Source organism: Silene latifolia, chromosome Y, assembly GCF_048544455.1.
Source record: "Silene latifolia isolate original U9 population chromosome Y, ASM4854445v1, whole genome shotgun sequence".
Lineage (NCBI taxonomy): Eukaryota > Viridiplantae > Streptophyta > Magnoliopsida > Caryophyllales > Caryophyllaceae > Silene > Silene latifolia.
This window is the reverse complement of record NC_133538.1, coordinates 217,988,156-217,999,027: the sequence shown is the minus strand read 5'-3', so window position 1 is coordinate 217,999,027 and position 10,872 is coordinate 217,988,156.

The following is a 10,872-nucleotide window of genomic DNA, read 5'->3' as shown; positions in this document are numbered from 1 at the left end:
GAATTCGCTCAACGATTCGCGATTTAGAGAACCCCGAGCAAATCATGGTACTACGTAGTATCTTTGGTAGAGTAATTGAATACGTCTAACCATGTAATTGTGTTCATTCTAAGTGTTTTTCCTGTGATGGGAGAGAGTACAAGTAATATTTTGAATAATGAAGTTTTCAATCTTGCATATTTTGACTGGAGTGATACACCTAAACAGCTAGAGCTCTCTTATTTGGGGTAGACAACTAAGTCCTAGATCATAACAAATTCCTATCTAAGCTATGTCCTCTGACAGAAAGCACGTTCTGTTTTCCAACACATTTGTGAAAAACTATTGACTACATGAGACAATTAACTACCAGACTGAGTTCCTTCGTCTTCTTCATTTCCACACCGACAAAACCCAAAAACCCTTTACAATCCCCTCACAATTCAACTTGGGCAACCACCGACGTCAGGCCTCCCCCACCTGCCCACCACCGCATCCCGTCTGCCAGACCACCAGCAAAACGCCGACCACACTCAGCTCTCCTTCCTCTCTCCTTCCTTCCACTCGCCGCTGCTCACGAGCACCAGTCACCCTACAATCACCACCAAATATTTGTAATAAGCTGTCACAGATGCATATATGGAAGATTACAGATTCGATTACAGCAACGACGATGCCGATGAACTAATTGTCGACATTGAGACCAATACTACAATTCCAAAGGTTGCTTCTTTTAATTTGAAGCTTTTCGAGTTATTTAGTTCTTAATTGCTTGATCGCTTTGTAAGGTTTTAATTATTTGTTATAATTTGTTGCTGGTGTACTATAGAACGAAAACAAGTTTGCTGTTTTCTGATGGCTCAGTATCAACAGGTCGCAAACTACTTTATTTTATTTTTCTCATACCTTTTGTTTACATCTCCAATTTCTCATCATCACTTTATTTTTAATCAATCAATCCATGATTATTATTTTTGATTTATTTCTTCCAAATTCAAGGTTTTGGTTTTTTTTATTTCTAGTTCTTCAATAATACATACAAGAAAATAGCAAAGACTCAATTTCTTTTTTTCCGATCGGTAAAAATTGTCACTTGCTTCTCTTATAATGTCAGATACTCTACTATAGTAATATTTTGATTTGATTCTATAATTGATTGATAGGCAGTTGTTTTAATTAGCTTAAATAGTCAAAATGTTAATGTGATGCCAATTTTGCTTCACTTATTTGATACGTCTTGTTTAATAAGGAGTAGTATGATCCCAATTTTCTTGTCTTTTCCACAATTGCAATCAAATGCCTATTTTCTTGTGTATACTGCAGCTCAATATGGTCATTTATAGCGGGTTTCATTCATTTACTGCTTTTTTCCTTTTTCTTCAGCATGGTTAGTCAGTTTCGTAGTCATTTACTCGTTCACTCTAAACATCTGTAAATTTGATGTTCAACTTTTGCCGCAATTGTGCTCTTAGGTTTACAAGGTTATTGGAGGTGGTTTGCATTTTATTGACTTGATTCAGTTATTTTGTTTTTTACAAATCGCACGTCGAAGACTGGACTTTTAAAAATGAAATTAGGTAATAATGCAGACTTAACTTTTTTTTTTCCTAATATTATTGTTCTTCTTTCGAATCTTATTCGGATTTTGCTATGGAGTGAGAGGTCTGTTGATATTGAGCAGTCAGAAAACAGCAAACTTGTTTTGTTTCTATTAATAAATAAATGAGCTTGGCTTATAGTGATATGTTGATAACGTGCTCAACTTTTTCTATCCATTTCATGTCCATATCCTTCGTAGGGTGATGGATTCGATCGCTACATCTTTGCTTCATCTCTACCTTGATTCGATCAACAATGGTTGTAGGTCTCACAATGTATCCCTACGCTCTACTCTTATTCTTTTTGAGTCCATACCTGTATATGCGGAGTTAAAAAGAGCCCATACATACCTTATCCAAATCTCGATTTTTTGTACTTCAGGGCTCGATATGACAAGTTTAATCCCCAACCATGCCTCACAATCAGTCCATTATCGTAAGGTGAGGTTTAGTTTTGTTGTGATTTTGCTTTTACGCTTTTGTGTGTTCCCTTTTAATTTATTTAACTATGCACGTGTGCCGCTTGATGGCGAAAGTGGTGTAAGAAAAATTGAAAAAACTAAATAGGCAATGTCTTTGTATTTGGCTATTGTTGCTAGTTGTTGATTTATATTCTTACTAATTGACCTATTTGTTAACTATAGCTTATGGAGGAATCAAGCATGTCAAGTGGCGATATTCATGAGATCAAAGAAAAGTGGGCTACTAAATGTTTAGAGAACTTATAGATTGGTTTATCAACTAAGGCATGTATTTTTCATACACTTGGATATGCATCTTTGATAATAATGATATTGATGTTATTTTTATGTTGGATGTGATGCGAGATTGATGTAAGTTTGTTGCTGGACGTGTGTTGTTAGGAATACTATAAATGTGGTTACATTTCTTTTGACAGGTCTTATTGTGTTCATATAATATTTGGAATTATCAAATTTATGGGGAGGTGCTGCTGAAATTTCCGTAGAAAATTAATTATTATTTTAAAAAATATATAAATAATTTTTACGACGGTTCCTTCAGAAATGACGTGAAAAAATTAAATATTTCAAAAATATTTTGCCTTTAATGGCGGTTCTTCGCCAAACAACCGACGTTATAATTACCTATAATGGCGGTTCTGTAACAACAACCGTCATTTTTTTTACCTTTTACGACGGTTCTATTAAAACAACCGTCGTTGTGCTTACCTATAGTGGTGCAATATGATATTTAAATACCTATGGTGGCGGTTTTTCAAACAATAACCGCCACTATATATGAGTTACACTGGCGGTTCTTGTGTAAGAACCGTCGTTTTATCTAAGTCTATAATGGCGGTTTTGTTGAAAAACCGCCACTGTAGCTAAGCTATTGTGGCGGTTGTACAACCGCCGTAAAGGATAAACAACCCCGTGATATACGGCGCACCCATAATTTATAAAAACCGCCATAAAAAGGCCATTTATGACCGCCATTATAGGGGGTTTTTCTACTAGTGATAATCTAGCTGAATTGTTGGAGGCATTGGACGTGATGGGTGAAACTTTGCAACCAATACAGTCACGTCGTTCACCACTAAAACCAGAATGCCAAATCATACCACTTGGTGAACCTTCAACGTCTTGTATTCAAGCTGATGAACAACCTGATCATCTTTTATCTCCCTCTCATAATACTGCTATTGATGATGTCCCTCCCGTCAATGATGATGTCCCTCCCGTCAATGATGAACAACCTGACCATTCTGAGCCCACAGTGGTAGCGGATGATCATCATAATCAAGAACGGTGGGTTGAGTACAATAGGAGGAGAACAAGTGTAAGAGATATGCAAACAAGTTCCACTGCTATTGATGATGTCCCTTCCGTCAATGAGCCCACTCACCTCACTGTTACTGTTCTAGCTACTCCTGCGACTTCTACTCCTCCTCCTCCTGTGTTAGGGAACAGTGATCCTCCTTCTACACCATCTGCCAGTAAGGAGTTGAGGGCGTGCGATCAAATTATTACATGTTCTGAGAACAGTGACCCCACTCACCCCACCGTTACTGTTTTAGCTACTCCTGAGACTTCTACTCCTCCTCCTCCTGTGGTAGGTAACAGTGATCCCCCTTCTACACCAATTGTTTCCGGCCTCGATAAACCATTTGCCAGTAAGGAGTTGAGAGCGTGCGACAAAATTACTACATGTTCTGAGAACCTATCCAAAGAAATAGTACAAAATGATGCACTAGAATGGCCTCGATACACTGACGTGGAATTGGTGAATTTTATTCGAAACAGATCAAAGAAAGATAAACAGTAATGTCATATTTTTGCTTTGATTTTTTGATTTTTTTTATTTTAATAAATATATCTACTAATTGCATTTTATTAATAATGAAGTGAGGTTATGGTGTCCACTCCGTGGATGGAAGTCACAAGAGATGCTTTGAATAGCCTTGCACCGCGTGGCCTTATTATGGATCAGGTAAGTAACCTGTTTCATTTTGTTCACGCCACTCAACCTGTTTCATTTTGTTCACGTTTCATAGAATCAGGTCACTCGATGTGTATGTTTCCTAACAAATTTAATTTTGTAGGTCATTGATATGTTTGGAATTAAGTGCACACTTGGTAGAACAAATTTACTCTACTTGCCAACAACAATATTTGTCAGTCTCAAATCCTTTATATGTTGATATTCAAGTATTTTGCGTTCTTAAAGTTGCTTTGTTTCTAAAATTGCGTTCTTGTGACTTGTAGGGTCTTCATCGAGAAAACAACCCCGTTATTTGGGGTCAATACATAAAGGGCAATTACACTCCACTTGATGGTAGCCATATCGACAAGGTCAGATATTTGTGATGTTTATTTTATTTATTTGTAGGTCATTGATATGTTTGGAACTTGTTTTGTGAATCTTGGAGCTTATTTTGTGAATCTTGGAACTTATTTTGTGAACTTATTTGTGAATCCTGGAACTTATTTTGTTAACTTATTTTATGAATCCTTCACCTTATTTTGTGAACTTATTTTGTGAATCCTGGACCTTATTTTGTGAATCTTGGAGCTTATTTTGTGAACATATTTTATGAACTTATTTGTGAATCCTGGAACTTATTTCGTGAATCCTGGACCTTGTTTTGTGAATCCTGGACCTTATTTTGTTAACTTATTTTATGAATCCTGGACCTTATTTTGTGAATCTTGGACCTTATTTTGTGAATCTTGGAGCTTATTTTGTGAACTTATTTTGTGAACTTATTTGTGAATCCTGGAACTTATTTCGTGAATCCTGGACCTTGTTTTGTGAATCCTGGACCTTGTTTTGTTAATTTATTTTATGTATCCTTGACCTTATTTGTGAACTTATTTTGTGAATCCTTGACGTTATTTTGTGAATTCTGGACCTTATTTTGTGAATCTTGGAGCTTATTTTGTGAATCTTGGAACTTATTTTATGAACTTATTTTGTGAACTTATTTGTGAATTCTGGAACTTAATTCGTGAATCCTGGACCTTGTTTTGTGAATCCTGGACCTTATTTTGTGAACTCCTTGACCTTAGTTTGTGAACCTGTTTTGTGAATCCTTGACCTTATTTTCTGAATCCTGGACCTTATTTTCCTTATTATAGCATTAATCTCTTGGTTTGTCTTGTACATTTACTATCTCAGGTTTTTATCCCTTTCCATAGTAACACGCCGCCGGAACATTGTTGGGCTTGTGTCTGTGATATAAAGCAGGAAAAAAATTTCATCCTTGACTCAAGCAGGGATATTAATGTGGATCCTGACAACAAGCATGCCAAAGAGCTTGTATGATTTTTTTTTCCAAAATATTGTTGTTATTGCCTTTTCTTTTCAAAGTATACTCCAAAATATATTTTGATCTTGTTATTGCCTTTTCATTTTCAGTTACCTCATGTTTCATCTATTTTGGGAGAGTCATATAAATCTTTGCAGTTCATGCACACGAACGAATTTGTCAATCTCGAAGTCCCTCAACAAACAACATGGTATGTAAGTATGTATCTTTTTCCTTTTGTTAACAGATCAATAGTTATTATTTTGAACTTGTTGATTTTAACCATTTGTTGTTTTTTTTTTTTGTCTAGTTATGATTGTGGAGTTTTTGTGTTGAAGTGGTTGAGTGCCTTGGACGATGATAGTTTATGGACCAAAAGTGAATATTTTGAGGTAAGTTCATTAGTATACGAAAATAAAGCCTTATCTTGTGAATCTCATACATTGTTCAGTGAATCTTAGAGCTTGTTTTGTAAAACTTGGTCATTATAAGTGGTTTAAAATCAACAAGCTCTGAGATTCACTGAACAAGGTTTGAGATTCACAAAACAAGGTTTGATATTCACCAAATAAAGATAGGTTGGTTGTCTATATACTTCATTAGTATATGTCGCTCTTTGCAGAAATTGCCACAATATCGAAAATCGATCATGTTGGAACTACTTAGATGGGATGAAAATACTAAAAAGGTACACTTCATTGTCTTAAAAATGATGTTAAGTTCATTTCTTCATAACTTTGGCGAATATTTTGTAAATAAGTCGATTGTACTTGTTTTTGGTCGTATAGGTGTTTAATTAAAGAAGACAATTATCCGTGTTGATGGGATGATGTGAAGTCATTGAGTTGAGCAAAAGTGGGTCCAAGTTGTAAAGATTGTTGCCTTCATTAACTCTTGTAAAAATATTTGATAGTTGTAAAGTCATAATAATTTTTCTGGGTCACTTATGTGACTTATGTAGCTAATTTGACATTGAGTTGAGCAATTTGAGCTAATTTGACATTGACATTGACATTGAGTTGAGCAAAAGTAGGTCGAGGCTCCTGTAAAGATTGTTGCCTTCATCAACTCTTGTAAAGATATTTGATAGTTGTAAAGTCATAATAAAGAGCAAAATAGATGATTTTAAACCACGACCAAGTTTCACATAAGCCCTAAGATTCACTGAACAAGGTCTGAGATTCACAAGATAAGGTCTGAGATTCACAAAATTAAGAACAAAATAGATGATTTTAAACCACGACCAAGTTTCACATAACAAGCCCTGAGATTCACTGAACAAGGTCTGAGATTCACAAGATAAGGTCTGAGATTCACAAAATTAAGAGCAAAATAGATGATTTTAAACCACGACCAAGTTTCACATAACAAGCCCTGAGATTCACTGAACAAGGTCTGAGATTCACAAGATAAGGTCTGAGATTTACAAAATTAAGAGCAAAATAGATGATTTTAAACCACGACCAAGTTTCACATAACAAGCCCTGAGATTCACTGAACAAGGTCTGAGATTCATAAGATAAGGTCTGAGATTCACAAAATTAAGAGCAAAATAGATGATTTTAAACCACGACCAAGTTTCACATAACAAGCCCTAAGATTCACTGAACAAGGTCTGAGATTCACAAAATTAAGAGCAAAATAAATGACTTTAAACCACGACCAAGTTTCACATAACAAGCCCAAAGATTCACTGAACAAGGTATGAGATTCACAAGATAAGGTCTGAGATTCACAAAATTAAGAGCAAAATAGATGACTTTAAACCACGACCAAGTTTCACATAACAAGCCCTACGATTCACTGAACAAGGTCTGAGATTCACAAGATAAGGTCTGAGATTCACAAAATAAGGTCTGAAATGATAAAAATGCTTGATGCTAGATTCAGGACCAAGTTTCAAAATTTTACGTTCCAGTTTCACAAAATAAGGTCCAGGATTCACAGGATTCACAACATTGACCAAAATAAAATGAGCTTAAAACTTGTCTTCTTCAATTATCATCTCTATTCTCGTTGCTTAAGAATACTCCTTTACATCATTCTTCATTCTCGACTTCTTCCCCTTCTTCCTCTTCTTCCGATGTGTCTCCCTATGTGAAGAATCAAACCTTGATTAGATACTTTTTTTAAAAAAAAAAAAGAATTAGTAGACAATAGTAGTTGCGTTTTCAATTAGAATTATACATACTTGATTCTCAGGAGGATGCTCTGCAAACTCATTTGGACAATTTCTTTTATCGTGGTGTGACATGCGTTTACACTTAGCACACAACCTTTTCGGTTTTTTGCCTTCATAATTGCCTTATTTTTGCTGCTCACCATCCTTTTACCACTACCTTTGTTTCTAGAGACTTTAGGTGGTAAGATCTTGATTTCTTTTGGAGTCTTGCAGTTAAGAAAGGCCTCCAATTCTTGTTCTTTGGTCAAAGGCTTTGGGTTTGGCTCCAACTTCTCTCGGAATTCTTTTATTAGCTTGGCAAACTCTCTCATATCTGACTCTTCTTCTTTTCTTTTGAGCATACCAACAGTTGCGTAAATCTCATACCACACCCGAGACATTCCAAATTTACTATTACCAGTAAGATCATAGTTTTCCAGTAAATTTCTATTCAAATCATAAATCGAGTTTCTGAGTGCATTCTTACTCCACCTACGCAAAATGTATTTCTCAGGTATTTCCTTAAACTTTCCTGAGAAAATCCAAATGATGTGGTTGCATAAGATACCTTTCCTTTCAAACAATTTACATGCACAACGGACATCCATTGTTCTCCTATTGTACTCAACTGCATATCTCTTCCGCTTGTTTGCGTCCTCAACAATTTAAACTTCAAAGTTAGTTACTGGATCTGGTGGGGTGTATCCACAAACACTACACGCATTTACCGAAAATTTAACCTCCTCTTGGAAGTCAAACAACACTTCATGTGTATAGTCCTTCAATGCATGGGCCTCCCAGTTTGACCCGAATAGGGTTTCAGGCATTGAGTTGTGGCTCTGTGCTTCAAGAAGCTTTAGATTTTGCCTTTGTTGGTCCATGGCACTCTCAAATCTCATCCAAAATTCTACGAGAGTCCCATATTTATTTTCAAATCTCTTGAAGAAGTTATTCAAACTCTCTGATCATTGTGTGGTTTTTAAAATGTTGCCCATCGGCACATTCTTGAAATAAGCGGGTATCCACTGATCTCGTTCCGCAAACTTGTCAGTCAACCATTTATTTTTTTCTAACGAAAACTCGCTAATGACCTTAGCCCAATTCTCTTCAAATTCCTCAGGCTCCAAGTCCTCGCTCCAGACAACATTGTTCAGACGACTTAAGAAATCAGTCTCTTTGCAAATTGTGCTCCCAACCTTTGTCTGTTACTTTCTTCATAATGTGCCACATGCAAAAGCAATGTCTTGCTTTTTTGAACACAGCTGCAAGTCACAAAATCCACATTATCTATTGTCAAAGATATTTGGTCACAAATCAAGCTCTAAGATTCATTAAACAAGGTCTCATATTCACAAGATAAGAGAAATAACAAAATAGGCAGTTTCAACAACTTAAGACCAAGTTTAAGAATATTAGCTTTATGTTTCACAAATCAAGATCTAAGTTTCACAAAACAAGCCCTAATATTCACAAAATAAGGAAAAGAGCAAAGCATATGATTTTAACCACTTATGATCAAGTTTCACAAAACACGTTCTATGATTCACAAAATAAACTTCAAGATTCACGAATAATGTTCCTAGATTCACCAAATAAATAACCAGTTTCACAAAAGTAAGATATTCCAAACACACCTGGAACTGCATTTATTATTCCGGCATCTTGGTCACTGATGATGTAATTGGGTTCTTTGCCACCCATTGCTTTCAGGAACTGCTGAAATGCCCAAATAAATGAGTCATCGTCTTCATGATCTAAAAGCACGCATCCAAATGTTATTGACTTTTTGTGATTGTCAATCCCATTGAAAGGTGCAAATTTCATGTTATATTTGTTCGTTCCATAGGTTGGATCGAATGAAATAGCATCACCAAACAATGCGTAACATCTGATGGAATCCGCATTTGTCTAAAAAATTCTTGTCAAAGCACTGTCAGCATCGTATTCATATGAAAATACCAACCCTTTTGTTTCTCGGAGGGTTTCTAAACGAGAGATGAACATATGTCCATCCTTGCCATTAAGTAGACACTTTACATTCCTTTGGAAATTCTTGAACTGCGTAAGGGTAGCTCCAACATTTTCGAAACCCTCTGCTTGTTCCTTGCATAATTTGTATGTTAAACTAGCTCCGACATTCAATCTCGAATTTTGGATAATCAATTGCTTATGATATTCGTTCAGTTGATTTATATTAACAGCAAGTTTCTCAAATTCCCTATTTTTGACAGGCGTCACTGGGTGATTGTGACTAGGGATGGCAATAGGTCGGGTCTGGGTCGGGTCCAACTAGACCCGGACCCGGACCCGAGATTTTCCCTTTGGACCCGGACCCGACCCAGAGCCGCAAGGGTCTAAAATTTGAGGACCCATACCCGGACCCTATGGGTATGGGTCGGGTCCGGGTCTACCCCGGGTCTGACAATTAGATGCCATTTTTGGCTTTTTTGTACGGAGTAGCTTTTTTTAGCCTTTCAAACTTTCACTGATGCAAATTAGTATACAAAAACACATCTTTATATTCCATAATAGTATACAAATCAGTGCTAATTGAATACCAAAGACCCTAAAATCAAATCAATATGACTAAAATTAATTGAATAACAAATTAACCTAAGTTTAATACACAAATCGAAACCAAATTACCCTTAAACATTCAGTATTGACTGACATTAATCGAAAACAGTAAACAAACCCAAAAAAAAATTGGGTTGAGTTGTGGAAGGAACGGAGTTCAAGATCTGGCCGGAGTTCTAGATCTGTTAGTTTGGCCGGAGATGTCGAACTCCTTGCGGTCGTCGTCCTTGGCGGTCTCCGTTGCCACTGTCCAATGTGTCAGTTTAGTGTTTTTGGGGATAGATGTGGCCATGTGGGTTTAGAGTGAGTAGTCGAAGGAAAGAATTGGGTTTACTTGTGAACGGAAGTAAGGAAAACGGCGTGTGTTTGTTGGGTTAAGAGTCTTTTTTTAATTTTTTTTTTTTTTTTTAAATTATACGGGTCTAAGGGTCGGGTCCGGTCCCATAAATCGGACCACCCGGACCCAAAATATTTTATCAAGACCCATACCCGACCCATACCCGTTGGGTCTCAAAAATTCAGACCCAAACCCGACCCATTAGGGTCCGACCCGAAGGGTCTGGGTAGGGTCCCCGACCCACTGCCATCCCTAATTGTGACCCTTACGGAATTGTTCAATCTTGTACATCTTTTCATGGAACATGAATTTTATCATTGCTTCATAACCCCACCTTTTAATTTTAGTTATTCTTGTACCACTTTGCTTATTGGAACTCTCAGCCTCACCTGCACCTCCACCCTTTTTCGTACTGGTTTTAGCAGCTTTTGTTTTTCTATTTCCACTTATT